Source organism: Chiloscyllium plagiosum, chromosome 30 (genome assembly GCF_004010195.1).
Source record: "Chiloscyllium plagiosum isolate BGI_BamShark_2017 chromosome 30, ASM401019v2, whole genome shotgun sequence".
NCBI lineage: Eukaryota > Metazoa > Chordata > Chondrichthyes > Orectolobiformes > Hemiscylliidae > Chiloscyllium > Chiloscyllium plagiosum.
In genome coordinates, this window is record NC_057739.1 from 33,226,231 (window position 1) to 33,254,104 (window position 27,874).

Sequence of the window (27,874 nt, forward strand, 5' to 3'; positions counted from 1 at the left end):
CTCCTCAGTCTTAAAACCTCAAAACAACCCAGGACAAAAACACACCTCAAAGCCACAGTATTGCCACAGAGGTCTTACGGTATTTTTTGGAGGCTGACATTTGGCTGAAAAGGAAAAATGTGGTCCAAATAAATGAGATAGCTTACTTTTCATACAGTCAAAAAGAATGTATTTCACTTGTCAAAGAGAAGGTGAAGACCATACACAAAAAAAGGGGCTCCAACTCTAAGGAACAGAGTTGGAGTCTTCCAGAGGTCTCAAAAAGCACTACAGGAAATGAAGTCCACATAAGGAAATTCAGTGACAGTTCTCTGGGGATCCCAGAAGTTATCCTCAAACAGGACCGTACGTAGTCAAAAATTAGGGAGAAGATCACAATAAAAAAAAACACGACCACTTCAGGTGGGAACCCTCCACAAATGGTGACTGCTTCAAATGGACATACCAGAAAGGACAAGCTCCCTGTAGTGACTCTTCAATGGCCTTCACAGAAGGGACAATCATCTACTTATCATATGCACCTCAACCAAACCTGGAAAGCAACCGGGGGGGGGGGGGGGAGTTTCCTTTTTCCACGCTCTGCCTGCCTTGCTCCCTCCCTCTGGTTTCTGAGCAGACATTTGTGTAAGTGACCTACAGCATTGCTGAAGCTACCCACATCCCACCCACCCCCATCAGTTCAATGGGATTAGAGTTATAGAGTCAGATGTACAGCACGGAAACAGACCCTTCAGTCCAACCTGTCCACGCCAACCAGATATCCCAACCTAATCTTGTCCCATCTGCCATCACCTGGCCCATATCCCTCCAAATCCTTCCTAGTCATAACCATCCAGAAGCCTTTTAAAAGTTGCGATTGTACCAGCCTCCACTTCCTCTGGCAGCTCATTCCATACACATACCACCCTCTGCGTGAAAAAGTTGCCCCTTAGGTCTCATATCTTTCCCCACTCACCCTAAACCTATGCCCTCTAGTTCTGGACTCCCCGACCCCAGGGAAAAGACTTTGCCTATTTATCCTATCCATGCCCTTCAATTTTGTAAACCTCTAAAGTCACCCCTCGGCCTCAGACGCTCCAGGGAAAAGAGCCCCAGCCTATTCAGCCTCTCCCTATAGCTCAGATCCTTCAACCCTGGCAACATCCTTATAAATCTTTTCTGAACCCTTTCAAGTTTCACAACATCTTTCCCATAAGGAGGAGACCAGAATTGGACGTAATATTCCAACAGTGGCCTAACCAATGTCTGTATAGCCGCAACATGACCTCCCAACTCCTGTACTCAATACTCTGACCAATAAAAGAAAGCATACCAAACACCTTCTTCACTATCCTCTCTACCTGCAATACCTCTTTCAAGGATCTATGAACCTGCACTCCAAGGTCTCTTTGCCCAGCAACACTCCCTAGGACCTTACCATTAAGTGTATAAGTCCTGCTAAGATTCGCTTTCCCAAAATGCAACACCTTGCATTTATTGGAATTAAACTCCATCTGCCACTTCTCAGCCCATTGGCCCATCTGGTCAAGACCCTGCTGTAATCTAAGGTAACCCTCTTCGCTGTCCATTTACGCCTCCAATTTTGGTGTCATCTGCAAACTTACTAACTGTACCTCTTATGCTCGCATCCAAATCATTCATGTAAAATGACAAAGTACAGGACCCAGCACTGATCTTTGTGGCACACCACAGATCACATGCCTCCAGTTTGAAAAACAACCCTCCATCATCACCGTCTAACTTCAAGCCAGTTCTGTATCCAAATGGCTAGTTCTCCCTGTATTCAGTGAGATCTAACCTTGCAAATCAGTCTCCCAATGGGATCCTTGTCAAATGCCTTACTGAAGTCCATTTGGATCATATGTACCGTGCTGCCCTCATCAATCCTCTGTTACTTCTTCAAAAAACTCAATCGTTCATGAAATACATGTACATTCTGTCCCTCAGGATTCCCTCCGACAACTTGCCCACTGACGTCAGGCTCATTGGTCTATAGTTCCCTAGCCTATCCATACCACCCTTTTTAAACAGTGGCACCATGTTAGCCAACCTCCCATCTTCCAGCACCTCACCTGTGACTATCGATGATACAAGTCTCTCAGCAAGAGGCCCAGCAATCACTTCTCTAGCTTCCCAGAGTTCTAGGGTACACCTGATCAGGTCCTGGGGATTTATCCATCTTTATGCGTTTCAAAACAATCCAGCACTTCCTCCTCTGTAATATGGATATTTTGCAAGGCGTCACCATTTATTTCTCTACAGTCTATATCAGGAATGGGGAACTTGCAGCCTCAAGGCTACATGCAACATTCTAGGCCATTGTGTGTGGCTTTTTGAATGAATCCAAATTTTGCAGAGCAAATCTTTTATTTTTTAATTAACGTTTTTTCGTCCTTTATTTTTACTTGAATCTTAAAAGTGAATCTTTAAAATACCAGAGAGAATAAAAGAAAATTCAATGAAATAATCCTCACAGATGGAAGAATATATAATTGAGGTTTCTTGGATGCGGCCTTATTAGATTACAACTAACATAATGCGGCCTTCCAACATGAAAAGGTTCCCCACCTCTTCCATATCCTTTTCCGGATAAGTACCGAGGCAAAATACTCTTATCTCCCCATTTTCTGCAGCTCCACACAAAGGCCACCTTGCTGATCTGAGGGGCCTATTCTCTCCCCAGTTACCCTTTTGTCCCGAAAATGTATTTGTAAAAACCCTTTGGATTCTCCTTAACTATTTGCCAAAGCTATCTCATGTCCACTTTTTGCCCTCCTGTTTTCCCTCTTAAGCAGAGTCCTACTGCATTTATACTCTAAGGATTCACTCTATCTATCCTGTCTATACCTTAGATATGTTTCCTTCTTTGTTAAAAGCAAACCCTCAAATTTCTTTAGTCATCCAGATTCTCAATACCTACCAGCCTTTTCTTTCACCCCAACAAAAATATACTTTCTCTGGATTCTCGTTATCTCATTTCTGAAGGCTTCCCATTTTCCAGCCGTCCCTTTACCTGCGAACATCTGCCCCCAATCAGCTTTTGAAGTTCTTGCCCAATACCATCAAAATTGGCCTTTCTCCAATTTAGAACTTCAACTTTTAGATCTGGTCTATCCTTTTCCATCACTATTTTAAAACTAATGGAATTATGGTTGCTACCCCACTGACACCTGCCCTGCCTTATTTCCCAAGAGTAGGTTAAGTTTTGCACCTTCTCTAGTCGGTACATTCACATACTGAATCAGAAAGTTTTCATGTACACACTTAAATTCCTCTCCATCTAAACCCCTAACACTATAGCAGTCCCAGTCTTTGTTTGGAAAGTTAAAATCCCCTACCATAACCATGCTATTTTTCTTACAGATAGCTGACATCTCCTTAAGTTTTTTTCTCAATTTCCCTCTGGCTATAATACAATCCCAATAAGGTGATAATCTCTTATTTCTCAGTTCCACCCAAAAAACTTCCTGGATGTATTTCCAGGGATGTCCTCCCTCAGTACAGCTGTAATGCTATCCTTATCAAAAAAATGCCCGCTCCCTCCTCTCTTGCCTCCCTTTCCATCCTTCATGCAGCATTTGTATCCTGGAACATTAGCTGCCAGTCCTGCCCATCCCTGAGCCATGTTTCTGTAATTGCTATGATATCCCAATCCCATGTTCCTAACCATGCCCTCAGTTCATCTGCCATCCCTGTTAGGCCCCTTGCATTGAAATAAATGCAGTTTAATTTATTAGTCCTACCTTGTCCCTGCCTGCCCTGACTGTTTGACTCGCTTCAGTCCTCAACTGTACCAGTCTCAGATCGATCTCTTTCCTCATTATCGCCCTAGGTCACACCAACCCCCCCCCCCCCGACCTTACTAGTTTAAAATCCTCCTGAGCAGCTCTAGCAAATCTCCCTGCCAGTATATTAGTGCCCTTCCAATTTAGGTGCAATCTGGCTTTCTCGTACAGGTCACTTCAACCCCAGAAGAGATTCCAAATGATCCAAAAATGTGAATCCTTCTCCCACACCCCAGCTCCTCAGCCATGCATTCATCTGCTCTATCCTCCTATTCTTGCCCTCACTAGCTCGTAGCACCAGGAGTAATCCTGATATTACCTCGAGGACCTCCTTTTTAAATTCCTGCCTAACTCTAATCTCCGTTCAGAATCTCAACTTTTCCCTTCCTATGTCGTTGGTTCAATGTGGACAATGACGTCTTGCTGGCCCCTCTTCCTAGAGAGAGTATTCTGCACCCTCAGACATCCTTTATTCTGGCACCAGGGAAGCAACACACCATTCTGCTTTTTTGCTGATGGCCACAGAAACGTTGGTCTGTATTTCAGACTAGAGAATCCTCTAACACAATTGATCTCTTGAAACCAGACGTACCCCTCGTTGCATTAGAGCCAGTCTCCATACCAGAAACTTGGCTGTTCGTGCTATGTTCCTCTGAGAATCCATCACCCCCTACATTTTCCAAAACAGCATACCTGTTTGAAATGGGTATAGCTACAAAAGACTCCTGCACTAGCTACCTATCTCTTACCTTTCCTGGAGTTAACCCATCTACGTGTATCGGAGACTTTTCCCCCTTCCTATAACTGCCATCCATTGCATACAGTTGCTGTTGCAAATTCCTCATTGGATCTGTTGGAGAGGTAGTTAGAAGCATTCGATCTGTAAGACTTGCAACCAACAGCATTTATAGCAGATATAATCCACAGTAACCCTCAAACTCTAAACTCCCACATCTGACAAGTAGTGCACATCACTATTAAAGGCCATTTTTGCTCCTTCACAACCTACAGACTCAAAATAAAACAGTCTTATTCCTCTACAAACACTGCCTCAGGTTGAAATAAGCCATAGCTATTAATTTAAGTTTACTCAAGAGACATATCTCCAAAAACAAAGAAAGAACCCACTCTACTCACTATTGTAGTCTTACTGTAGGCCACACTTAAAACAATTAACTTCTGATTCTGTGCTGTGAACTTCGCCCAACAGGTCCCCCCCAAGGTCAGTTGTGAATTTCCTGTTTGTTAATTTTCCCAGATGCACTCTGATGTCCAGCAATACATGAATTCAAACAGCAAAGGCAGCGTCAGTTTCTTGCTCTCTCCACTGCACTGACCTCACCATGTGCTTCCTTTGTCTGTCCTTCTCCCTGTTAAAAAAAAGGTTTTGACTTTTTTCCCCCCAAAAGTTCCAAAACAATGCAACAGCATATAAAACAGTAATTGCTGCTCCTGGAGTTCGAGGAAACACATCCAGCACCTAAAATTGACATAGCGAGCACTTGCTAAATCTGCTGCCTGTTCAGGAGGCAAGGCAGCAACACACCACGCACACGAGCAATGTAATCCCTTAACCCATCTTTTTATTCATCTGCAGACTCACTACTGCCTCTTGATAAATTCCTTCCTAACTTTCTTGGGTTCATCACCAAATCAGTTACTGTACATCTAGCCTCATCTAAACCATTGACAGATAATTTTAAAAGATAAGAATTAAACCAAGTACAATTCCACCCAACGGGTGGAGAAACGATGAAGAATGTATTTGTTATTTACACATTCCATATTGCATTTTATATTTTTTAAACTGAAAATTTTTGAACTTTTCACAGAGACAGAGGTGGATCTTAACTTTCTAGTGGACTGAAAGATGGAAATAGTCAGAAAGAAATAAAGTGGACAGGCTTGACCAAGAATAGCTAATATGCATTCACACTTATCATCCAGCACAGAAAATTAAAAAGCTACCCCAAAAAGTGAGATAAGCAAAGAATAACTACAATTGATCATAAAAAGATGGGCTAAGTTTTCACAATCTAACCACAAAGTCTTTGATTTCATCTGCATGACTTTTTTTCTTCATTGTCAGTACATCACAGAAAGATGCTGTAAAACCTCCAACACACCACACATTTTTTATCTCCGATTCAAGTAAATCAAAACAATAACATTGAATATGCAACATAAATCATTTCCCAGCCAAATGAACACACGAGAATTAAAAATGAAGTAGTGTGAACTTTAATCATATGCATTATCGCAGTCTAAGGCTATATTGAGATATCAGAAAAACGTGACATCCAGAAGAACAAAACTAATCTGTTCTATTCTCGAGCATTCAAACAGTTAAAATAACAATAATTTAAACTACTTGGAGAAAACAAAATTGGCTCCTACTGTCATATCTGCTTGAATCAATTTCACTGGCTTTCTTCCCTGGATAAAAAAAATCCAGAAGTTTAAAAATAAACTGGATAGTCCTAGCGTGTTCTAGGCCAACACACAGAGCACTTCATGAGTTTTAAAAGCAGCACTGAATTTATTTCAACCAACAATACATTGTTGAAATTTGCATGAATCTCAATCATACACAAAAAGAAACAAAATGCTACGATGCAATTTCTTTTTATTTCTACATCTACTAATTCAAAATACAGGAATACAAAAATCTGCACCAAAAGATGGGTAGGTTTGCACTTTCAATGTGTTTTACATAACATTTTACGCAGATAGATTAAGGTTTACGAAGGAAGTGGAATCTCTGGACAAGAGGAAGAAGGCAGCTAATGTTAGGATGAGATGTGAAGGCTCAGTTAGGTCGCTTGATGGTTAAGCTAGCCAGGAAAGATCTATAGAGAGCTCAGAAGAGCCAGGAGGAGACATGAGAAGAAGTTGCTGGCAGATAGGATCAGGGTAAACCCTAAGGCTTTCTATAGGTATTTAAGGAATAAAAAGAATGACAAGATTAGGGCCAATCAAGGATAGTAGTGGGAAGTGGTGTGTGGACTCAGGAGATAGGGAAGCACTAAATGAATATATCTCAACAGTATTCCCTCTAGAAAACGACAATGTTGTCGAGGAAATTACTGAGATACAGGCGACTAAACTAGGTGTGATTGAGGTTCACAAGGAGGAGGTATTAGAAATCCTGCAGAGAGTGTAAAAATAGATAAGTCCCCTGGGCCAGATGGGATTTAACCCAGGATCCTCTGGGAAGCCAGGGAGGAGATTGCCGTGCCTTTGGCATTGATCTTTAAATTATCATTGTCTACAGGAATAGTGCCAGAAGACTAGAGGATAGCAAATGTGGTTCCCCTGTTCAAGGGGAGTAGAGACAATCCTGGGAATTATAGACCAGTGAGCCTTACTTCAGTTGTTGGTAAAGTGTTGGAAAAGGTTATAAGAGATAGGATTTATAATCATCTAGAAAAAATGAATTTGATTAGGGTTAATCAGCACGGTTTTGTGAAGGGTAGTTTGTGCCTCACAAACCTTAAGAGTTCTTTGAGAAGGTGACCAAATAGGTAGATGAGAGTAAACTCGTTGATGTGGTTGTATATGGATTTCAGCAAGGTGTTCGATAAGTTTCCCCACAGTAGGCTATTGTACAAAATGCGGAGGAATGGGATTGTAGGAGATATAGCAGTTTGGATCAGTAATTAGCTTGCTGAAAGACGACAGAGGGTGATGGTTGATGGGAAATGTTCATCCTAGAGTCCAGTTACTAGTGGTGTTGGATCCATTGTTGTTCGTCATTTTTATAAACGACCTGGGTGAGGGCATAGAAGGGTGGGTTAGTAAATTTGCAGATGACACTAAGGTCAGTGGAGTTGTGGATAGTGACAAAGGATGTTGTAGGTTACAGAGAGACATAGATAAGCTGCAGAGCTGGGCTGAGAGGTGGCAAATGGAATTTAATGCGGACAAGTGTGAGGTGATTCACTTTGGTTGGAGTAACCGGAATGCAAAGTACTGGGCTAGTGGAAAGATTCTTGGTAGCGTAGATGAGCAGAGAGATCTCGGTGTCCAGGTACACAGATCTTTGAAAGTTGCCACCCAGGTTGACAGGGTTGTTAAGAAGGCATGCAGTGTTTTAGCTTTTATTAATAGAGGCATCGAGTTCCAGAACCATGAGGTTATGCGACAGCTGTACAAAACTCTAGTGAGGCCTCACTTGGAGTATTGTGTACAGTTCTGGTCACCGCATTATAAGGATGTGGAAGCTTTGGAAAGGGTGCAGAGGAGATTTACTAGGATGTTGCCTGGTATGCAGGGAAGGTCTCATGAAGAATGGCTGAGGGACTTGAGGCTGTTTTCGTTAGAGAGAAAAAGGTTGAGAGGTGACTTAGAGACATAAGATAATAAGAAGAAGTTTAGGTAGGGTGGACAGGGAGAGCTTTCTCCAAAAATGGTGACGGTGAGCACGAGGGGGCATAGCTTTAAATGGAGGGGTGATAGATATAGGACAGCTGTCAGAGGTAGTTTCTTTACTCAGTAAGGAGGGTATGGAATGCTTTGCCTGCAACAGTAGTAGATTTGCCAACTTTAAGTACATTTAAGTCGTCATTGGCCAAGCATATGGACATACATGAAATAGCGTAGGTTAGGTGGGCTTCAGATTATATGACAGGTTGGCGCAACAGACGGCCGAAGGGCCTGTCCTGCGCTGTAATGTTCTATATTTCATTCTATTTCAGACTGGACTCATAGCTGCATCAGTGAAATTCCAGGGCTTTTTCTTACTGCACAGCCCCCCTATTGACTTATACTTTTAATGTTAGAGCCCAAAAAGTTACAGTAAACAAGATTCAAACAACTTTTAATCCACTTAAAACAAAAATTGTCATGGCAGAAATGACAGACCAATTAGCAAAAAACAAACAAGTGTTCTTATGCAGGTGACTCAGGAAAATTACAACCTCACATTAGAGCTTCTATCTTGCTACCAACCAGCAAACCAGATTCATGCAATGTTTAACTTCATCTTTATTTGGGCTGACAAGTACCAATTTGCTTTTGCAAGTGCTGTCATTTAACATGCTGCTCAATTGCAGTTTAATTCAATTTTCCCAAGTTGGGAAAAAAAGATTGTTTTTCTAATTGACCTCCGTGGCCATCACATCCTGATGTGGGATGTGAACCTGGAACTTCCGGAATGCAAGTAGACTACTTCTGCATATAATTCGTCACAAGATACTTAATGTACACACATTGACTGAAAAATTTTAGCTAGCTCAGGATTTAAATCCGATGATAACCATTACACAAAAAAAAACTACTGCAGATTTTGGGGATCTGAAATAAAATTACTGAAAATACTCAGCACCTGAAAAGAAAGAAATTAACAGGACCTTCATCAAAACCATTGCACATGTCCTTGATTGCTCTTCCTCCACATCATACCATGGACTTCGTGTGCACAATAAATTTCACCATGAAAGTAAACTGAAAAACTCATGATTTGGAGATGCCGGTGTTGGAGTGGGGTGCACAAAGTTAAAAATCACAACACCAGGTTATAATCCAACAGGTTTAATTGGAAGTACTGGCTTTTGGAGCACCACGCACCACTCCATCAGGTGGTTCATAAACAGCACAAAATCCTGCTCTTAATGATTTATTGCTTGAGATTCTTCTGTATGATACATTGCACCATTAATGGCAGAGTGCTAATACATTTGGATAAGAGATTAGAGAACTACTAAACAATGCATTAAGCATTACGTTTTGTCAGAAGAGGAGATAATTGATAATTGTGGAAAAAAACAGAATGAGTGCTGCAGACAGCATTCTAACAAAAGGAAAGGCAAGGAAAGCTGGAATTCAGCTGTTATTTCTTCTGCTAGTTATCCTGTTTTTTTTCTCTGCTTTGTCGTCAATACCTAACGCAGCTTACAGCCAACAGTAAAGATAGAGACATGCATTAAGCAGTTCAAGGCTTGAACAACAGAATTCTGATCAATCTTGGGTTAAATGAGTGCCTCAATCAACAGGATTCCAATCTATTTCATGCAGTCAATCTTTGCCAAGTTAGCCACTTAGAGGCAAGAATTTTGAAGATTTTCCCAGCAAAACAGAACACCGTATGAATGATGTGCTTTACTTGTCAAGCCGACATCAGTTTACAGATCAGTCAGGCAAAAGTCAACTGCTTCTTCAAAAAGGGAGATTAAAAATAACTGCAATTCTAGGTTATTCTTTCTTGCAAAAGAAAAATAAGAGGACAAAACAAAGTGTTAAAATAGAAGAAACATGTAATTGACTATTGAAAACATTTACATTATCCAAAGCACTTTGCATCACGTCCTTTTAAATGTTAATCCTCCAGTTTTTTTTTTAATTCAAATGAATCACATTCTCAGTTTTGCTGCTACGGGATGCACAGTAGATACTGGGAAAAGATGGCTTACTGCCCTACTCCCCCAGTCCAGGAACTCCCCCATACGTTCGAAACACCACCCACATCCTCCAGGACTTGTGATTCCCCGGCCCCCAACGCCTCATCTTCACCATGGACATCCATTCCCTCTACACCTCCATCCTCCATGAACAGGGCCTCCAAGCCCTCCGGTTCTTCCTCTCCCGACATCCCCAACAGTACCCTTCCACTGACACACTAAGGGCGAGGACCAGTTCAGTCAAACTAATTTCTCCTTCGAATCTTCCAACTTCCTCCAGACCAAAAGGTGTAGCCATGCACACCCATACAGGCCCCAGCTATGCCTGTCTCTTTGTGGGCTACGTAGAACAGTCCATCTTCTGTAGTTACACAGGCACCACTCCACGCCTCTTCCCCGCTACATTGATGACTGCATCAGCACTACCTCGTGCTCCCGCGATGAGGTTAAGCAGTTCATCAACTTCAACACATTCCACCCAGATCTTAAAATTCACCTGGACCATCTCCGACACCTCCCTCCTCTTCCTGGGCTTCTCCATCTCCATTAATGACATCCAACTTTACACTGACTTTTTTTTAAAACAAACCCACCGACTCCCACAGCTACCTGGATTACACCTCTTCCCACCCCACCTCCTGCAAAAATGCCATCCTGTATTCCCAATTCCTCCACCGTACCTGCTCCCAGGAGAAGCAGTTCCACCATAGAACACCAGATGGCCTCCTCCTTTAGAGATCACAATTCCCCTTCTCATGTAGTAGAAGATGCCCTCCAACGCATCTCACCCACATCCTGCACCTCAAACCCCACCCCACCCCTCCAACTGTAACAAGGACAGAACCCCCCCTGGTCCTCACTTTCCACCCCACCAACCTTCGCATTAACCATATCATCTGCCGACATTTCTGCCACTTCCAAACAGACCCCACCACCAGGGATACATTTCCCTCCTCACCTCTTTCCGCAAAGACCGTTCCATCCGTGAACACCTGGTCAAGTCCACTCCCCCCAACAAACCACCCTCCCATCCTGGCACCCTCCCCTGCCACTGCCAGAATGGCGAAACCTGCGACCACACCATCTCCCTCGCCACCATCCAAGGCCCTAATGGAGCCTTCCACATCCAAAGTTTCACCTGCACATTCAATGTAATTTATTGTATCCGTTGCTCCTGATGCAGTCTTCTCTACATTGGGGAGACTAGATGCCTACTCGCAGAGCGCCTCAGGGAACATCTCCGGGACACTCGCACCAATCAACCCCACTGCCCAGTGGCCCAACATTTCAACTCCCCCTCCCACTCTGCCGAGGACATGGAGGTCCTGGGCCTCCTTTGCCGCCTCTCCCTCACCACCCGACACCTGGAGGAAGAACGCCTCATCTTCCGCCTCAGAACACTTCAACCCCAGGGCATCAATGTGGACTTCAACAGTTTCCTCATTTCCCCTCCACCCCCACCTTACCGCAGTTCCAACGTTCCAGCTCAGCACTGTCCTCATGACCTGCCAGTCTCCCTTCCCACCTATCTGCTCCACCCTCCCCTCTGACCTGAGGTATCAACTCCATCCCCACTCCCATTCACCTATTGTACTCTGCTACCTTCTCCCCAGCCCCACCCCCCGCTTATTTCTCCACCCTGGAGGCTTCCTATCTCTATTCCTGATGAAGGGTTTTTGCCCAAAACGTCAATTTTCCTGCTCCTCGGATGCTGCCTGACCTGCTGTGCTTTACCAGCACCACTCTGATCTAAACACTGGCTTCCAGCATCTGCAGTCCTCACTTTTGCCTGTGACTTGCTGGAAACATGCACACAGCTGGAAGAGATCAGCAGGTCTGGCAACATCTGTGAAGAGAAATCAAAAAGGTAACGTTTAGATTCTCGTGACCCTTCCCGATATTGCCAATTTAGCAGATATTAAGTAAAAACCTGTTGAGGAACTGTCATCTGGCTATTTTTCTTGGAAATAATACAAGAACAGCAGAAGTGAAAAGTGTCAATTCTTTGTTTCAAGTGCATATATTGCTTCTCAACTGCAGTTCAGCTTAATTTTATGCTGATTAGTCAGCATTCACGTAGCATTGCACGAAATCCATAACAAAGTAGTTTGTATTAATAGAAGAGAGTGTACTTACTTTGAAACCATTCCATCACTTTGTTTTTCAAATGCACTCTGCACTACAGGTTCCAGAGTTAATGTAAAAACAGATCCACTCATTGCACGCTACACAAAGTTTGTGAATCCTTCCCTGTTCAACTGCATTCCCGTTATTACGGGAGAGAAATTTACAAGACCAATTACATGTAGAACATTTACTTTATTGAACAGTTAGAAGATCTGTGCTTGCATTCACAAACACAGACAATAGGTTATCCCAGAAACCAGGAAACAGGACAGCTGATAAAAGGAAGTACTGTGCAAGGTTTACTGGGTTAAATAAATTAACTATTCATGCATTGATAGCCTTTGGATCTTTCATGAATTAGAACCAGCTTGAAAGTGGACTATTTTTAGATTGAAAAAGTACAAATTATACAGATTAATGTATCAATAATGTGTACTATTTAACTAAGAGTTGGGTTGACACAGCATAACTCAAAAGTCTGCAGAAGAAACAAAATGCAAAAATACAACAATGGGGAGACTAACAGACTTCAGAAGGTCACATTTTGTACCAAGAGCTCAATATGGACTTAAATGATTAAAAGAAAAGTGCAGGAAGTGAGTGCCTTGGGGAGCACACGTACACAATTCTTGAAGGTAGCAGGACAAATTGAGAAGGATGGTGAAGCATATGGCAATGTTGGTTTATTTGATTGAGGTACAGGCTAGAAAAAGTAAGGAAACTGTGCTAAAAGCTTTTATAAAACTAGAGAGCTCCATTCAATTCTGAGCAACACACTTTGGGAAGGTTTTCAAGGCCTCTCACTGTTGTGAGGAATGAAGTTATGCAGTTGGGTGAAATGGAAAGGCTAGAGTTGTTTTTCTTGAGGCTGAGGAAATTGAATGCAAAATTTTAGAAATACTCAAAAACATGAATTTCTTTTTCCAAAATAAGTAGAGAAACTGGTTATGGTACAACCAGAGGACAAAGATTTAAACGATTATGTTACAAGCATATCTAGTCTATAAATAGTTCATTACTCAGATGTTTGTAATGTAACTTTTAGTACAAGTTAAATGCAAGACGAATGGAAAAATTTGGTTAAGAAACTGATAATTGTTCTATAATGTCAGAGTTGATGGTGGTGAGTGGCAATTAAAAAACATTAGAATTGTATGGGCTACAAAGAATCAAAGAATTATTTAAATTAAAATGATCAGTTAACATTCCTATTTTAAGATGCTCCAAAATATTCCATATGGTGGAAATAGTTTAATTGTTTCTTTCAGCAAATATATAAGTTAACAACTCAGTTGGAAATAAGAGGGGCGGTTACAATATACACCAAAGCAAACTATCTCAGACTGGCAATCAAGACACAGACTTATATTTCATAGAGATGATACTAAATTCTTCATTGCATGGAATGCAGGTGGGACTATTAATTTGGATTTTGTGAAGATAAAACAGCTGAAAAGGTTTGATCTAGCTTTTAGCGAGTGGACAAAATCTACACTGGTTTCAATTAGCAATTTGTCTATACATAAGTTGTAAACTATCAGCAAACTAAACAAGGATTAGCAACACCCACTGTTATAAGACCTGTAAAAGAAGGGAAAAAAAAAGTGGAAGTTAGAACTACCTAACAGCTAGTGGAAAGGATATGCTAACATAAAATCTTCTCAAAGGACAAAGAGGAGGAGAATTAAAGTGAATTCCAGGGATCTAAATCATATCTTTAAATTGGCCCTTAAAAGAAATTAGTAACCTTTTAAAATTATTGCGTTTCCATCAGGGACAGTGCACCAACATGAAAGATAAACTGCAAAAACAAAGTGTGAATCTCCTTCCCAAAATCATCCATTTTCTTGACTCCAGCACTTCTACTTTATTTCTTTGTAGCATTAAAGCAGTAGTGACAAGGTTGCATTTGTTTCCTAATTGCCCTTCAGGTGGTGATGTGAAAACCTTCTTGAACCACTGCAACCCACGTGACAGATATACTAACAGCATTAGAAGGGATGGTGCACCAGGTTTGTTACCAGTGATAATAAAGAAACCATCTGTGTGCTGGATGTCGTCAACCTGCTGTACATTCCTCCTCAAAAAAAACTCTACAAGTGACATCACAGGGCTCAATTATTGTGGTTTTATTTTTTGTAATTGTACTCAGGGATCTATCAGCACCAGTTGTTATTTGCCTGACTGGTCTAGTGATCTGATTGGACTCAGTGAAAAGAACCAAGTTCATGGGACACTGAAAAAGCAGAAAGTTTTCATTTCTCTGTAAGCTTAGTGTTCCAATAAAATTAGATTAGTATCCTGCCATTATATAGTTTTTTTTAAAATTGTGTTTCTGGTAAAGAGATTCAGCTCCAGAAGAAGACAATGTCAGAGGTGCATTGGCTCTAAGACACTAATAAAGACCACCTTAGGTACTAATTGTACAGACAAACTTAAATTTTGGGATGGCAAGACAATGCTACCAGTGAGATTATATAGAATCCCATATATAGGGTCTATATCTGAGATTTCAGTGAAAAAGATAACTATAGAACTTACTGCCTCCTTTAAAACATCAACTGCTAGGATTTTTAAAAAAAATCTACATACTATCATTAATCACCTATAGTTTACACTTTTTCAACCTTAATATGTAGTGCTATACCACAAATCTTAGATCTGTTTGTATGTTTCCACTATAAAAAAAGCAAAAACACTCAGTTGTAACATTTCTTTTGTTTCCTAAAGCGGTTTATAATCTACAGCCAAAGAGGCTGATACACATGGACCTAGCCACAAGCAGTAGCTTTCCCAAACCAAAGTTTACTAATGTAGTGTCAAGATTGGCCTCCACATAAGATGCCAGAGACAGATCACTAGCACATGGCAGATCAGATAGGACAAGTGTTGATTTCTAGGTATTTCTATTGAATAACAGCAGAGGGCAGACAGAGGACAACAGACAGCCTAGAAACCTGCCAGGCCAGTGCAGCTATCCGAATGCATAGCTTCTGTTCATTAAGCAGATTTTCCATGTAAAAGTTAAATTACAGCGATGTTTACAATGATTGTTCATCTCAAAATCTGAGATGATTTACATACAGTTAGACTCAACATATGACATGTAGCTGCATTTTAGGTATAGATGAAATCAAATGGAGTTGAAGTCTTTTTTTGAAAAAAGGACTGTTCTCTAGCAGAGATGATTTTAATTATATGCCTTGGTTCACAATACAAGCTAAATGCTTATGCTAAGGCCCCTACCAAAGCACTCACATGAAGGTCAAACAGCTAATAATATCTTCAGCAGTAGTTAGATAGATTTTTTTTTAATCTAGTATTAAGGAGGGTAAATGCTATCATTTTACTGATGACCACACTTGTTTTGCTTACAATTAAAAACCATAAATTCTGACATGCTGAGATTGTTAGCCACTATAAGCCTCTTTACCATTGGGACTCCAAACTAGGATACTCCCATAACATGTAAATACTGAATTTCATGGCACAAAAATAAAAAATTGTTTGCATTCATTTTTACATTCTCCAATCTATTCCTTTTAATGCCAGGAAAGATAATCTGCGACATTGACAGATTTGTTATGCTGGTGAAGTTTGGAACATATCTGCCTTCCTTGTGAAATTTCAAGCCAGTGAAATAACAATTATGTTAGCCAATTAAATTAATTCTTATACAATTCCTAAACAACTTTCAACCATGACCAAACATGACATATCCAATGCTGCCACCAAAAAGCAAGTCAAAAGTGGATAAATTGTTGCGATTATAGTTCTAAAGATCACAGATTCCCGCTTAAATTATATGCAGAGCAAAATATATTGCTCAAAGCTAAAATGCATATATTCTATTCTCAGATAGTTAGATCTCCTCCTCTAGTATTAAGAGAAACCAGACACCATTTTCTAAAAATTTATATGGTGTTAAATTTTGATATATTAAAAATAAAGGATGATCTTTATTGGTTCCCAGGAAAATTGCAGTGACATGAAGCACGCACTGTTACACAGTATTACAGATTTAGATTAGTGATAATTCAATGTTATTGTTTTCCAAAGACATTGTACCTTGGTGCAAATGTTAAAATCACAAATTAGGCTCATTGTCTTCTCTTCCATGGCTCTTTGTCACAAGGGAAGATGACAAAAAACTCCACTTAAAAAGCAGAGTCTTTAAAAGAAGCAGGAAAGAATGAAGTGTTTCTTTTGGGAGGCAGTACCAATGAATGGCACCACAAATACTGAAAACTCAAATAGAAGCAGGGAACTGAAGAGTGTGTGCACAGATCAAAGGTTGGATATGACTGCAGAACCTTTATGAGGAAACACTACAAACAATCCAATAGGACTGTGGTTGCATGAACAGCAGTTTGACATCAGTGGTTCAAACGTTCTTAACTTTATGCATCTTCTCATAAGCATGAGCTTGCAAAAGAATGATTTTTAAAAAAATGTTTTAATCTTGTAAGAAGGTACAAGCTTATGCTACTGCATTCTATTCTCAAACCTACAACAAGATGTGCACTATGAATACTACAGAGAGATAAATATATTTGTTTCCTTTCTCCATTTAAGTCAGGAACTGACTCACCCTGAACAGCTCTCAGCAGGGGTTAGTGACATTTCCAGCCTAACAGATTGGTAATATAAAAGTGAATATTTTTACCTTATTCGCCCACTTTTCACCAAGTAGTAAGGAAAAAAAGTAAGATCTTATAATTATGGGACCATAACCAAAATAAACTGGGGTCATAAAATCAGATATAGAAGATAAATGGAAAAACGTAAAGGAGCGCTATACAACATGCTGCAAAGGAAATAGGAGCAAAACAAAAAAGACTTAGTAGTGGAAGACATAAGCAATTATTCTAAAAGAAGAAACAACAATGATGAAATTGAAAAGAAAATAAGGAATGCATGTAGATAGGCTAAACAGAAATTATATTACAAGAAGGAGATGTGATGAAATTGTGGAGCTGGAAAGAAATCACAAAATTTGAGCTAGAACAAACAATACAGTACATAATAGGCCCTACGGCCCTCTATGCTGTGCTGACCTATGAACTAATCTAAGCCTTATCCTTACACCAGCCCATCATCCTTGTGGGTATCCAAGGATGGTTTCAATGCCCGTAATGTGGCCGAGTTAACCACATTGGCAGGCAGGGCATTCCATGCCCTTATCACTCTAAAGAACCTGCCTCTGACATCTATCATCCCTCAGTTTGTTGCTATGCCCCCCTCATACAAGCTGTCGTCATCCTAGGAAAAAAAAAAGACTTTCACTGTCTATCCTGTCTAATCCTCTGATCATCTTGTATGCATCAAAAAGGTGCATCATTGACAAAAACAAATAACAGCTACTGGGTGCCTAAAATGACAAAGGTGGCAAAATATTGCTCTAAAGTAATACAGTACCAAAACAAATGATAAACAGGATATAGAATTGAAGTGTACAGTGATCCAAATTGAGTGTCTTCAAAATACAGACGGACATAGAACCAAATATTATAATCGTTGCTAACGATACCTTTAAAATCAGAGTGCAAGAAAAATTCTAGGCCTGGAGAAAGTAACAACATAAAAGCTCTTAGAGAAACAGAATTAAAAGAGATAACGAAGTGTGATCAAAAACATATTTATATAAACCAAAAGGATACATTCCAAGTGACTTGAGATAGTCATCACTTGAAAAGACAGCCAAACACCCTAAAGCAATGGAGTGGAAACATCCTAGAATTAAGCTTTGGTGAGTCATCTCATTAAAGTGAACATGAAAATCATACTAGAAGGAAGAAATAACAGATTTAAAGTAGAAATAAGTGACAAAATCTGAATTTAAACCTGGAGTAAGATCACTAAAGAAAAATTCAATAAATATCTAGAAATCAACAAGACTAGACACATGCTTCATTCATTAACCTCAGCAAACATGTTACTGTCAATATCACATCTTAGCAAAATACGCAAGATTTAGAGGTTGTGTTCGAACCAGAATGAGCATGGAAATAAGGCAGGGGGAGGCAACGGAGGTGTCAGTGGGGGGAGTAATTTGGGGTCAGCAACCATAGTTCTATTATTTTTAAATTAGTGATGGAAAAGGATAGACCAGATCTAAAAAAGTTGAAGTTCTAAATTGGAGAAAGGCCAATTTTGATGGTATTAGGCAAGGATTTTGAAAAGCTGATTGGGGGGCAGATGTTCACAAGTAAAGGGACTGCTGGAAAATGGGAAGCTTTCAGAAAGGAGATTATGAGGATCCAGAGAAAGTATATTCCTGTTAGGGTGAAAGGAAAGGATGGTAGGTATAGGGAATGCTGGATGACTAAAGAAATTGAGGGTTTGATTAAGAAAAAGAAGGAAGCATATGTCAGGTATTGACAGGATAGATCAAATGAATCCTTAGAATAGTAGGTAAAAACAATGACTGCAGACACTGGAAACCAGATTCTGGATTAGTGGTGCTGGAAAATCACAGCAGTTCAGGCAGCAGAGGAGCAGTAAAATCGACGTTTCGGGCAAAAGTCCTTCATCAGGAATACAGGCAGAGTGCCTGAAGGGTGGAGAGATAAATGAGAGGAGGGTGGGAGAACATAGCATAAAGTAAATGACCTGGGAGCTGCAGTGGGAGAGGGACTCCTTGAGATTCAGGTAGAGAGAGGAGGAAAACTTCAAGGCAGGCATCCTTGCAAGAGGATTTGCAGTAGGGTTAAAATCAACTAGATTTTTCTGCTCCTCAGATGCTGCCTGAATAGCTGTGCTTTTCATGCACCACTAATCCAGAATCCTTAGAATAATATAAGAGGCAATAGCAGTATGCTTAAGAGGGAAAAAGGGGACATGAGATAGCTTTGCCAAATAGAGTTAAGGAAAACCCAAAACATTTTTACAAACACATCAAAAAAGGACAATAAAGGTAACCAAGGAGAGAATAGGGCCCCTCAAAAGATCAGCAAGGCTGCTTTTGTGGAGCCACAGGAGGAGGGAGGTACTAAATTAGGATTTTGCATCAGTGTTTACTGTGGAAAAGGACATGGAAGATATAGAACGTAAGGAAATAGATGGTGACATCTTGAAAAGTGTCCATATTACAGAGGAAGTGCTGGATGTCTTGAACTACAAAATGTGAATAAATCCCCAGGACCTGATCATGTGTACCCCAGAACTCTGGAAAGCTAGGGAAGCGATTGCTGGGCCTCTTGCTGAGAGATTTGTATTATCGACAGTCACAGGTGATGTGCCAGAAGATGGGAGGTTGGCTAACGTGGTGCCATTATTTAAGAAGGGTGGGAAGGACAGGCCAGTGAGCCTGACATCAGTGGTGGGCAAGTTGTTGGAGGGAATCTGAGGAAAAGGATGTACATGTATTTGGAAAGGCAAGGATTGATTAGGGATAGTCAACATGGCTATGTGCGTGGGAAATCATGTCTCACAAACTTGATTGAGTTTTTTTAAAGTAGCAAGAGGATTGATGAGGGCAGAGCATTGGATGTGATCTATATGGACTTCAGTAAGACGTTTGACAAGGTTCCCATTGGGAGACTGGGTAGCAAGGTTAGATGTCATTGAATACAGCAAGAACTAGCCATTTGGATACAGAACTGGCTCAAAAATTTTACAAAAGGTAGAAGACAGGTTGGTGGTAGAGGGTTGTTTTTCAGACTGGATCAGTGGAGTGCCACAAGGATCAGTGCTGGGTCCATTACTTTTCATCATTTACATAAATGATTTGGATGTGAGCATGAGGTACAGTTAGTAATTTTGTAGACTGCACCAAAATTTGGTGTGTAGTGGACAGCGAAGGTTACCTCCGATTACAGGATCTGGACCAGAAGGGCCAATGGACTGAGAAGTGGCAGATGGAGTTTAATTCAGACAAATGAGAGGTGCTGCATTTTGGGAAAGCAAATCTTAGCAGGACCTATACACTTAAATGGTAAGGTCCTAGGGAGCGTTGCTGAACAAAGAGATCTTGGAGTGCAGGTTCATAGCTCCTTTAAGTGGAGTTGCAGGTAGATAGGATAGTGAAGTCAACGTTTGGTATGCTTTTCTTTATCAGTCAGAGTATCGAGTGCAAGAGTTGGGAGGTCATATTGCGGCTATACAGGACACTGGTTAGGCCACTGTTGGAATATTGCGTGCAATTCTGGTCGCCTTCCTATCAGAAAGATGTTGGGAAACTTGAAAGGGTTCGGAAAAGATTTACAAGGATGTTGCCAGGGTTGGAAGACTTGAGCTATAGGGAGATGTTGAATAGGCTAGGTCTGTCTTTCCTGGAGCGGAGGCCAAGGGGTGACCTTATAGAGATTTACAAGGTCATGAAGGGCATGGATAGGATAAATAGACAGTCTTTTCCCTGGGGTGGGGGGGTCCAGAAGTAGAGGGCATAGCTTTAGGGTGAAAGGAAAGATATAAAAGAAACCCGAGGGGCAATTTTGTCCCTGCAGAGGGGATAGAATGAGCTGCCAGGGGAAATGGTGGAGGCTCGTACAATTGCAACATTTAAAAGGCAACCAAATGGATATAATGAATTAGAAGGGTTTGGAGGGATATGGGCCAAGTGCTGACAATTGGGACTAGATTAGGTTAGGATATCTGGTCAGCATGAATGATTTGGACCGAAGGGTCTGTTTCCATACTGTACATCTCTACGATGGTCTTTGTTCTTCCAGCCTGAAAAAGACAGATGGGTTTCAAAAGACAGTAGCACAACAGGGATTATACTACTATCCAAAACTATTCAATCTGTGCATAGAACAAACAAAAACATTCAGAAATTTAGACGTACTTCTAAAGGCATGCATCGCAGGCAAGATCAAACTTGCAGTACACAAAATGATGCAGGTTTATTTGCAGAATCAGAAAAGGCCATACAAAGATCCTACATCTTTTAAATAGTTTAAATTTGCATCCATTACCTTCATTACACTGACTGCTATTGTTCATATAACTATCTTGCCTGAATGGCCAGTGTTTTTGGCAACAAATGCTTCAAAGTGACAAAATTAGAGAAATTGAAACGGTTTTACAAATGTTTACAACTGAGCTTAAAAGTTCAGACTTCAAATACCATATTCTATGGTATAACAATTTTACATATTTTTCTATACTAACTTTTCAGAACTTTGAAACAAAGGCAATATGAGATTTCAAAAAGTTCTTTATTATCAGAAAGGCTAAATTAGAAAATGCTCAAGGGCTGAAACCACTCCATTTTAAAACCTTTACCAAAAATGAATTCTAAAAAGGTCAATATAACATTGCATTTGATCCACAGATTTTCCCAACAATCTTGGTCAAACAAAACACATGATGAAAAAAAATTAAAATCAGCATTAATGTATTTCAGCTTTAGGATATGCATTTGAAACAGGCTCAGTCTCATGAGATGGAAGCATAGTCTCTGCCAACTGTAAGCCTTCAACATTAAGTACATCAAAAAGAGTCTTAACTCTATATATGGATTTTATAGTTCAAAATTAATTTGTCTGGATTTTGCAATGTCAGTAGCAGTGACACATTTTGCATTGGCTACTACTGGGTGTCAGAAGAGTACTGCCACTTCTAAAATGCATTCATCTAGAGCATTGCAGTGAATAACCCATTGTGCGTATCAGTGATTTGCCATATCAAATGCCGATTAAATGGAACCCAGTACATCTGGGCCAACTGTCCATTAATTTTCAAGGTTGAGGGAGCTAAGGCTTTTCTCATTGGAGTACAGAGCGTGGTGCCGGTAAAGCAAAGCAGGTCAGGCAGAGAAGCAAGAGAATTGATGTATTGGGCATAAGCCCTTCATCAGGATTTCGGAAGATAGCACAATTGAAGGGTATGTATTGCAAAGGGAACAGTCCCTGTAGAAGTTGAGAGAGGGGTGGGGAAGGGAAGATGTTCTTACTTGTGGGGTCTAGTTGGAGTTAAGAAAGTAGTGTTTAAGGATGATGTACTGGATGGGAAGACTGATGGGGTGGTAGGTGAAGACAAGGGAAACTCTCATTATTGCATTTAGAGGTGGGGGGGGGGGGGGTGGGGGGAGAGGAGGTTAGAGCAGTGGAATGGGGAATGGCAGAGGCTAGGCAAGAATCCTCCTTTAACACAGCCAATACTAGAATTATGGAAAGGTTGGACACATTTTTCGTGTGACAGCATAATCCATGCCATTAATATGCAGAATTGCCAGTAAATAAGCAACCTTATCATAAGAACATTAGTAGCTGCTTTAGAAAATTTAACATTTTTAGCTAATCTTTGCAAAAACAAAAACTATAAACACAAGTTAGCACAAGTTCTAAAACTTCTAATGAAGTCTATAATTTTAAATGAAGTTTTGTCAAACATGAATGAAGTAGGTTGGTTCTCACTAGAAACTGAGATTCATGCCTGCAGTACAACTTCATGGAAGGTTGCTTCTTTTCCATGCAAAAGCAAAAAAGTCAAATAGGAGGAAATTACTCAAAAATTGTTAACTTCAGCCTTAAATTAAACAAGATCATGGAAACAAACCTTTGAATGTGTATTTTCTGAAACTGAAACTTCAGTAATGAATATTTTAAATTTCAAACGAGTGTTTTGTGATTGTGATAGATTTGCCACCACATCTAATCCCAATCCCCAACCACATCCTCATCAACTTAGAATCAGTGGGAAAAAGTGGAATCGGAGCAGAGGTTCAATGGTCTTGTGCATTTTCCAACATTTATACTTTAAGGTCAGTGTTGGCTACTTTAAAGCCCAAGAGATTCAGCAGTAAGTTGGAGAACTAAAACACCACTAAACTTTTATTGAGTTGCCATTACCACTGAGGCACTCGAAACATCTTTCTCCATGCAGGATTTATTAAATGCTTTCTTGCTTCCCACAGTAGAAAAAAGTGATAAAATTAGATTCTGAAAAGGAAATGAAGTGTCATCAGAGGCACTAATACTACAAAAGAATGCTTTGGTGTATTTCTATCTCAATATTATTCTATTTGATTAGTGAGCTTAAACATGTCAGCTGACCACAAGCAGGCCTGAGATAACATTAAGCATCCAATGTTATTGACAACACAAAGACCAGGATACACTCCTGTAGAGAGGAAAGAAGGCCAGAAATATCTTCTAAAAGGATACTGAAAGACTTTGAGAAGCATTCCTATGCAATTATACCAATAGTCAGTCAAAAGGCGATAAAGATATAGGGCTAAAGAAAAAGGCTTTAATAGCTTGTTGCCATAAGTAATGTTATATTTCAAAGATCAGATGATTTCAGGGCTGTTTTAAGAGAAGAATTTTGCTTTGACATTTTAAATTTTAAAAAAAAGGAGATAGTAAAGTGTGCAACCAGTTGAGACGATACTATGGCTTTAAGAGATGTATTTTCAAGCTATTTCAGGATTACCCAATTGTGGGGTGTAGTTACTTTGTCACACAAGAGAAACATTTGGAGCCTCTTTTGGAATTGTTAGATCAACTTCAGAAGGCAGGCTTAGTAATAAACCTGGCTAAGAGTTAGTTCTCAAAAGCTCAAGTCAAGTCATGTTCCTAGGCCATTTCTTTGGACATGGATAGACAGTCCACAGGATGTGAAAACAAAAAAACGTTATTCGGGAGTTTGCCATACCAAATTGAAGAAGAGGGAAATACTATGATTTCTAGGACTGACTGGTTTTTAATCAAAAATTTGATACCAAATTTTAGCAGCATGGTTGCTCCCTGACTGACTTGAAGTAGGGCAGCAAATTTCAGTGGACAGAGGAATGTCAGAAGGCCTGAAAAGGTGTGTTAACCACTGTCCCAGTGTTAGCCACATCTAACTGCAAGTTATTCAATATAGCTATCACTGCGAATGATGAGAGTGTTAGTGTTGTACACTTCCAACATAAGCTAGAAATATACCTCGGGTATTCTTCCAGAAAAAAAAAATGAATGACCATCAACAGAAATATTCCACAATGAGCTTGATGTGGCATTGCAAGATTCAACATTTAAATATTGCCAGTCACGTGTCTGAGACAATTGTATATACTGATCATAATCCCTTCACATTTTTAGAAAAAAACTTAAAGGATAAAAATACCAGATTGTTTAGATAGAGTTTATTGTTACACATTTAAATTTGAAAAATTGCACATGTGGCAGGTCAAGTGAATGAAATTGCTGACACTGTTTTCCTTCAAAAGGAATGACAATGGCGGAAGAAATTGACTGAAATAGAGTGCAGTATTGAATAGGTGTGTTCTTAAAGTCATTATAATGTACATGTATTGAATTATATTAACAGCGTAAAACTAAAGATGTTTATAAATAAAGCCATCTTTGAAAATTGATGGGTCTTTTAAAAAATGGGCGGGGAAGATGTGACAAAACATTGGCTTTCAGGGGACGTGTATTTTGTCCATTTTTTTGAAAAGAGGTTTTGAGCCATAGGTGTAAAGCTATCTATATGAAGTCAATAAAGTAAACAGCTTGTGAGGCCTTGGTTTTTTTTCCAAATATATACAAAGTTAGAACATTAGAAGCAGCATAAATGGGCAGAGTCAGGCTTCCTCAGAACCAGGGTTTTAGATTAACTTTCAGTAGTTGCTGGGGTTTGGAAGGTGGATGTGGAAGCTGTGGTTACATCTCCCTCAACCACAACAAAAAGCTGGAGATTTCTTGTTAGTAAAATAACTTGTCTCCCATGCGATTCTAAGTATGTCTTTGCTAAGGGTATGTTATGGGAGGTTACTGTATTTGAACAGTTGCTGTTTAGTAGTTAAATAATCTAATATTCCTGTTCAGCTTTTCCAATAGAATTAAAGTTACAATTCTTTTAGTTCATACTTTAATCTTACCCTACAGTTTAAATATGCTTTGCTTAAAGTTAAGTAGTGTAACCAAATTACATCTATAACACAGCATCATTCCTTTTTATATAAAAGTTAAGTGCAAGGTCGAGGATATCTCCCTGATATGTTTAGGGTGGGTTTGGTTGTGTCCATAACATACTTTTGATGTAAATTGCTATTTGTTATAGCCTGAAATTGGTAGTGACAGTACATTTACTTACACCATCCAAAAGAAAGGTCAAATCACAGCACATAGCCCAAAAACAAACACACTAGTGATAAAGATTCCCTGCTTTACTATTTCTACATTTATTTGTATTTTGAGCAGATATTAAAAAGGCACTGCTTCTCAGGTAAAACTGCATTAGTAGGAAATTGGGTCTCCTTAAAACTAAAAAAAAAGGGGAGATTCTCAAGCCCAAAAGAACATTTTGCAAAATAAAAGGAAAAACCAAAAAAAAACTCAGTTGACCATTGCAACAAACCACTTCTGCAACTGTTGTTTTCTCCTTTCATTTTTGATTGGAACAAAAAAAGTTACTAACGCAACTTGTCCTTTATTAACCACCCACAATGTACATGGCAGGTACTCCTGCAACTCTGCCAACATTACCTATTTCATATGGTGCAGGCCAGGATGCCCTGAGGCATGGTACATTGGCGAGACTGAGCAGAGACTTCAGCATTGGATGAATGGATACCGCACAGACAGGACTGTCACCCTCCCAAATCAGAGAACACTTCAGCAGTCCAGGATACTCCACCTCACACCTTCAGGTGACCATCCTCCCAAAAACAAAAAGGACTTTGGGAGTGGCAACAAAAAGTGGCCAAGCAGAGGCTAATAGCCAAGTTTGGTACACATGGAAATGGCCTCAGCTGGGACCTTTGGTTCATGTCACACTACCACTGCACCACACACCTTAGAATCTTACATCTGTCCCCCCCAGCTCCCAAAACAGGTTTGTGGGGTGATTTTGTACTTTCAGAATTACATTTTATTTCGCTCAAAAACTCATGAGTCCAAGCAAGATTCTGTAAATCCATTTTTTTTAAAGAAATAAAAATCAGTCTGAACATTGGGGCACAGAGCCTCACACAGGGCATCTTACCTTCAATGCATTATCTGAACTGACATGGCTTCTATCATTAAAATTCACTTGAGAATGTAACTTTAAAAAAGATCCTGGGATTTAGAATGAAACCAACATGGTCATTTTAAAAGATGAGACATGGCAAACAATCCAGGTCTTTTTCCAATATGTAATTTCAGCTGCATCACACTAAACTTGTTATAAATTTTGTGTCTTACAACCTTATAGTCCACAACCATTTAAAGAAGCAGCACTCTGAAAGCTAGTGCTTCCAAATAAACCTGTTGGACTATAACCTGGTGTTGTGTTTTTTTTAAAAAAAACTTTGTATACCCCAGCCAATCGGTAATTCCAAATAATCTTTAATCCAGATTACATCAGTACACCACAGTAATATCTTGATACCTTAAAACCAGTTTAATACTGATTAATAGACATGAAAGATACATTTCATTTCAGCGCTTTGTGCACAATACATTTTCAAATTTTATAAAAAAGGTTTAAATACTTCAAGTACACACGTTTGGAACCTGACTGCACAAGAATTTGTTAAAAAATTAACTAGCAAAACAGGCCTTTAATATGAATACTAAGTACTGCTTGGAAGATTGAATGTGTTGCAAAACAAAGTTTCAAATGTTATTTTAGACTCACCAAATTCACACTGAACTGAATGCAAAATGCAAGTTTTAAAACATGCTGCCAGCAATTGCTCATTGTAAGAGAAACTAGCAAGTGAAAGATTTGCTATCAATAATGAAGCTAAATTCACAACTGAACCATCAGTGGTAAACACAAGAAAATGGATTTTCTGTATAAAATTTTCAAACTAAATTCAGAGACCAGACTTGTTCCCAAACCATTGTTACCAGTGCCCCAAAGTTCAATCTTGGTCTGTTTTTCATTTAGATAATGGTCCTCAAAATCGAAAAACCTGTATATTTCCACATCTAAGCAAGCCATGCAGAACTCTGCATCATTCTAACCTGCCATGCTTTTAGCCTTTCATTCTGCTTACCCAACATCCAGTACTGAATTAGAAAAAAATTTCACAACTAACTATGAAGACTGAAACCTTTGGTTTCTGGTGTGTCCAAAGACAAGTTCAGTACACATCGACTCACCCTTTTCCATAGTAATTACCTGATACTGAAGCAAACTGCACTAATGTCGTGAATACAGACAAGACCTGTACAGATGTGTGACCAATCTCAATTTATTCACCCATAATTTCTGTGCTCACTAGACTATGGTGGCCCCTGTTAAACAATGCCTCTATTTTGAAATATTTTCATCTTTGGTTTTAAAATCACGGGTTTTCCCCCATACTTAACTTCTTTCAACTCCAAAATCCTTAGGTATCTACATTCTAAATTTTATTTCTTGAATACCCACATTTACTCAGCATTTGTAACCATATCTTCAGTTGTCAAAGAACTGAGGATATGAAATCCCCCTACCTAAACCTTTCTGCCTCTCTTAATAAGACTCTTAAAACCTAACTTTAGACTAAGCTTTATGTCATCTTCCCTAATATTAATATGACTCAATGTCAAATTCTGTTTTACAAATATCTTAAAGCATTTTGGGACTTGTTACTCTAAAAATAGTAGCAACATCATTTATGGCACCTAAGATTGTCAGTGTCTAGACTTACTAAAA

General features: G+C 39.7%; 1 protein-coding gene across 3 annotated transcripts in view; it reads right to left on the minus strand.

Annotated features, from left to right (window-relative positions):
- Positions 1–27,874, minus strand: part of LOC122564877 (disabled homolog 2-interacting protein-like) — a 684,630-nt gene that overhangs the window by 631,069 nt on the left and 25,687 nt on the right. The gene's annotated exons all lie outside the window — the stretch shown is intronic.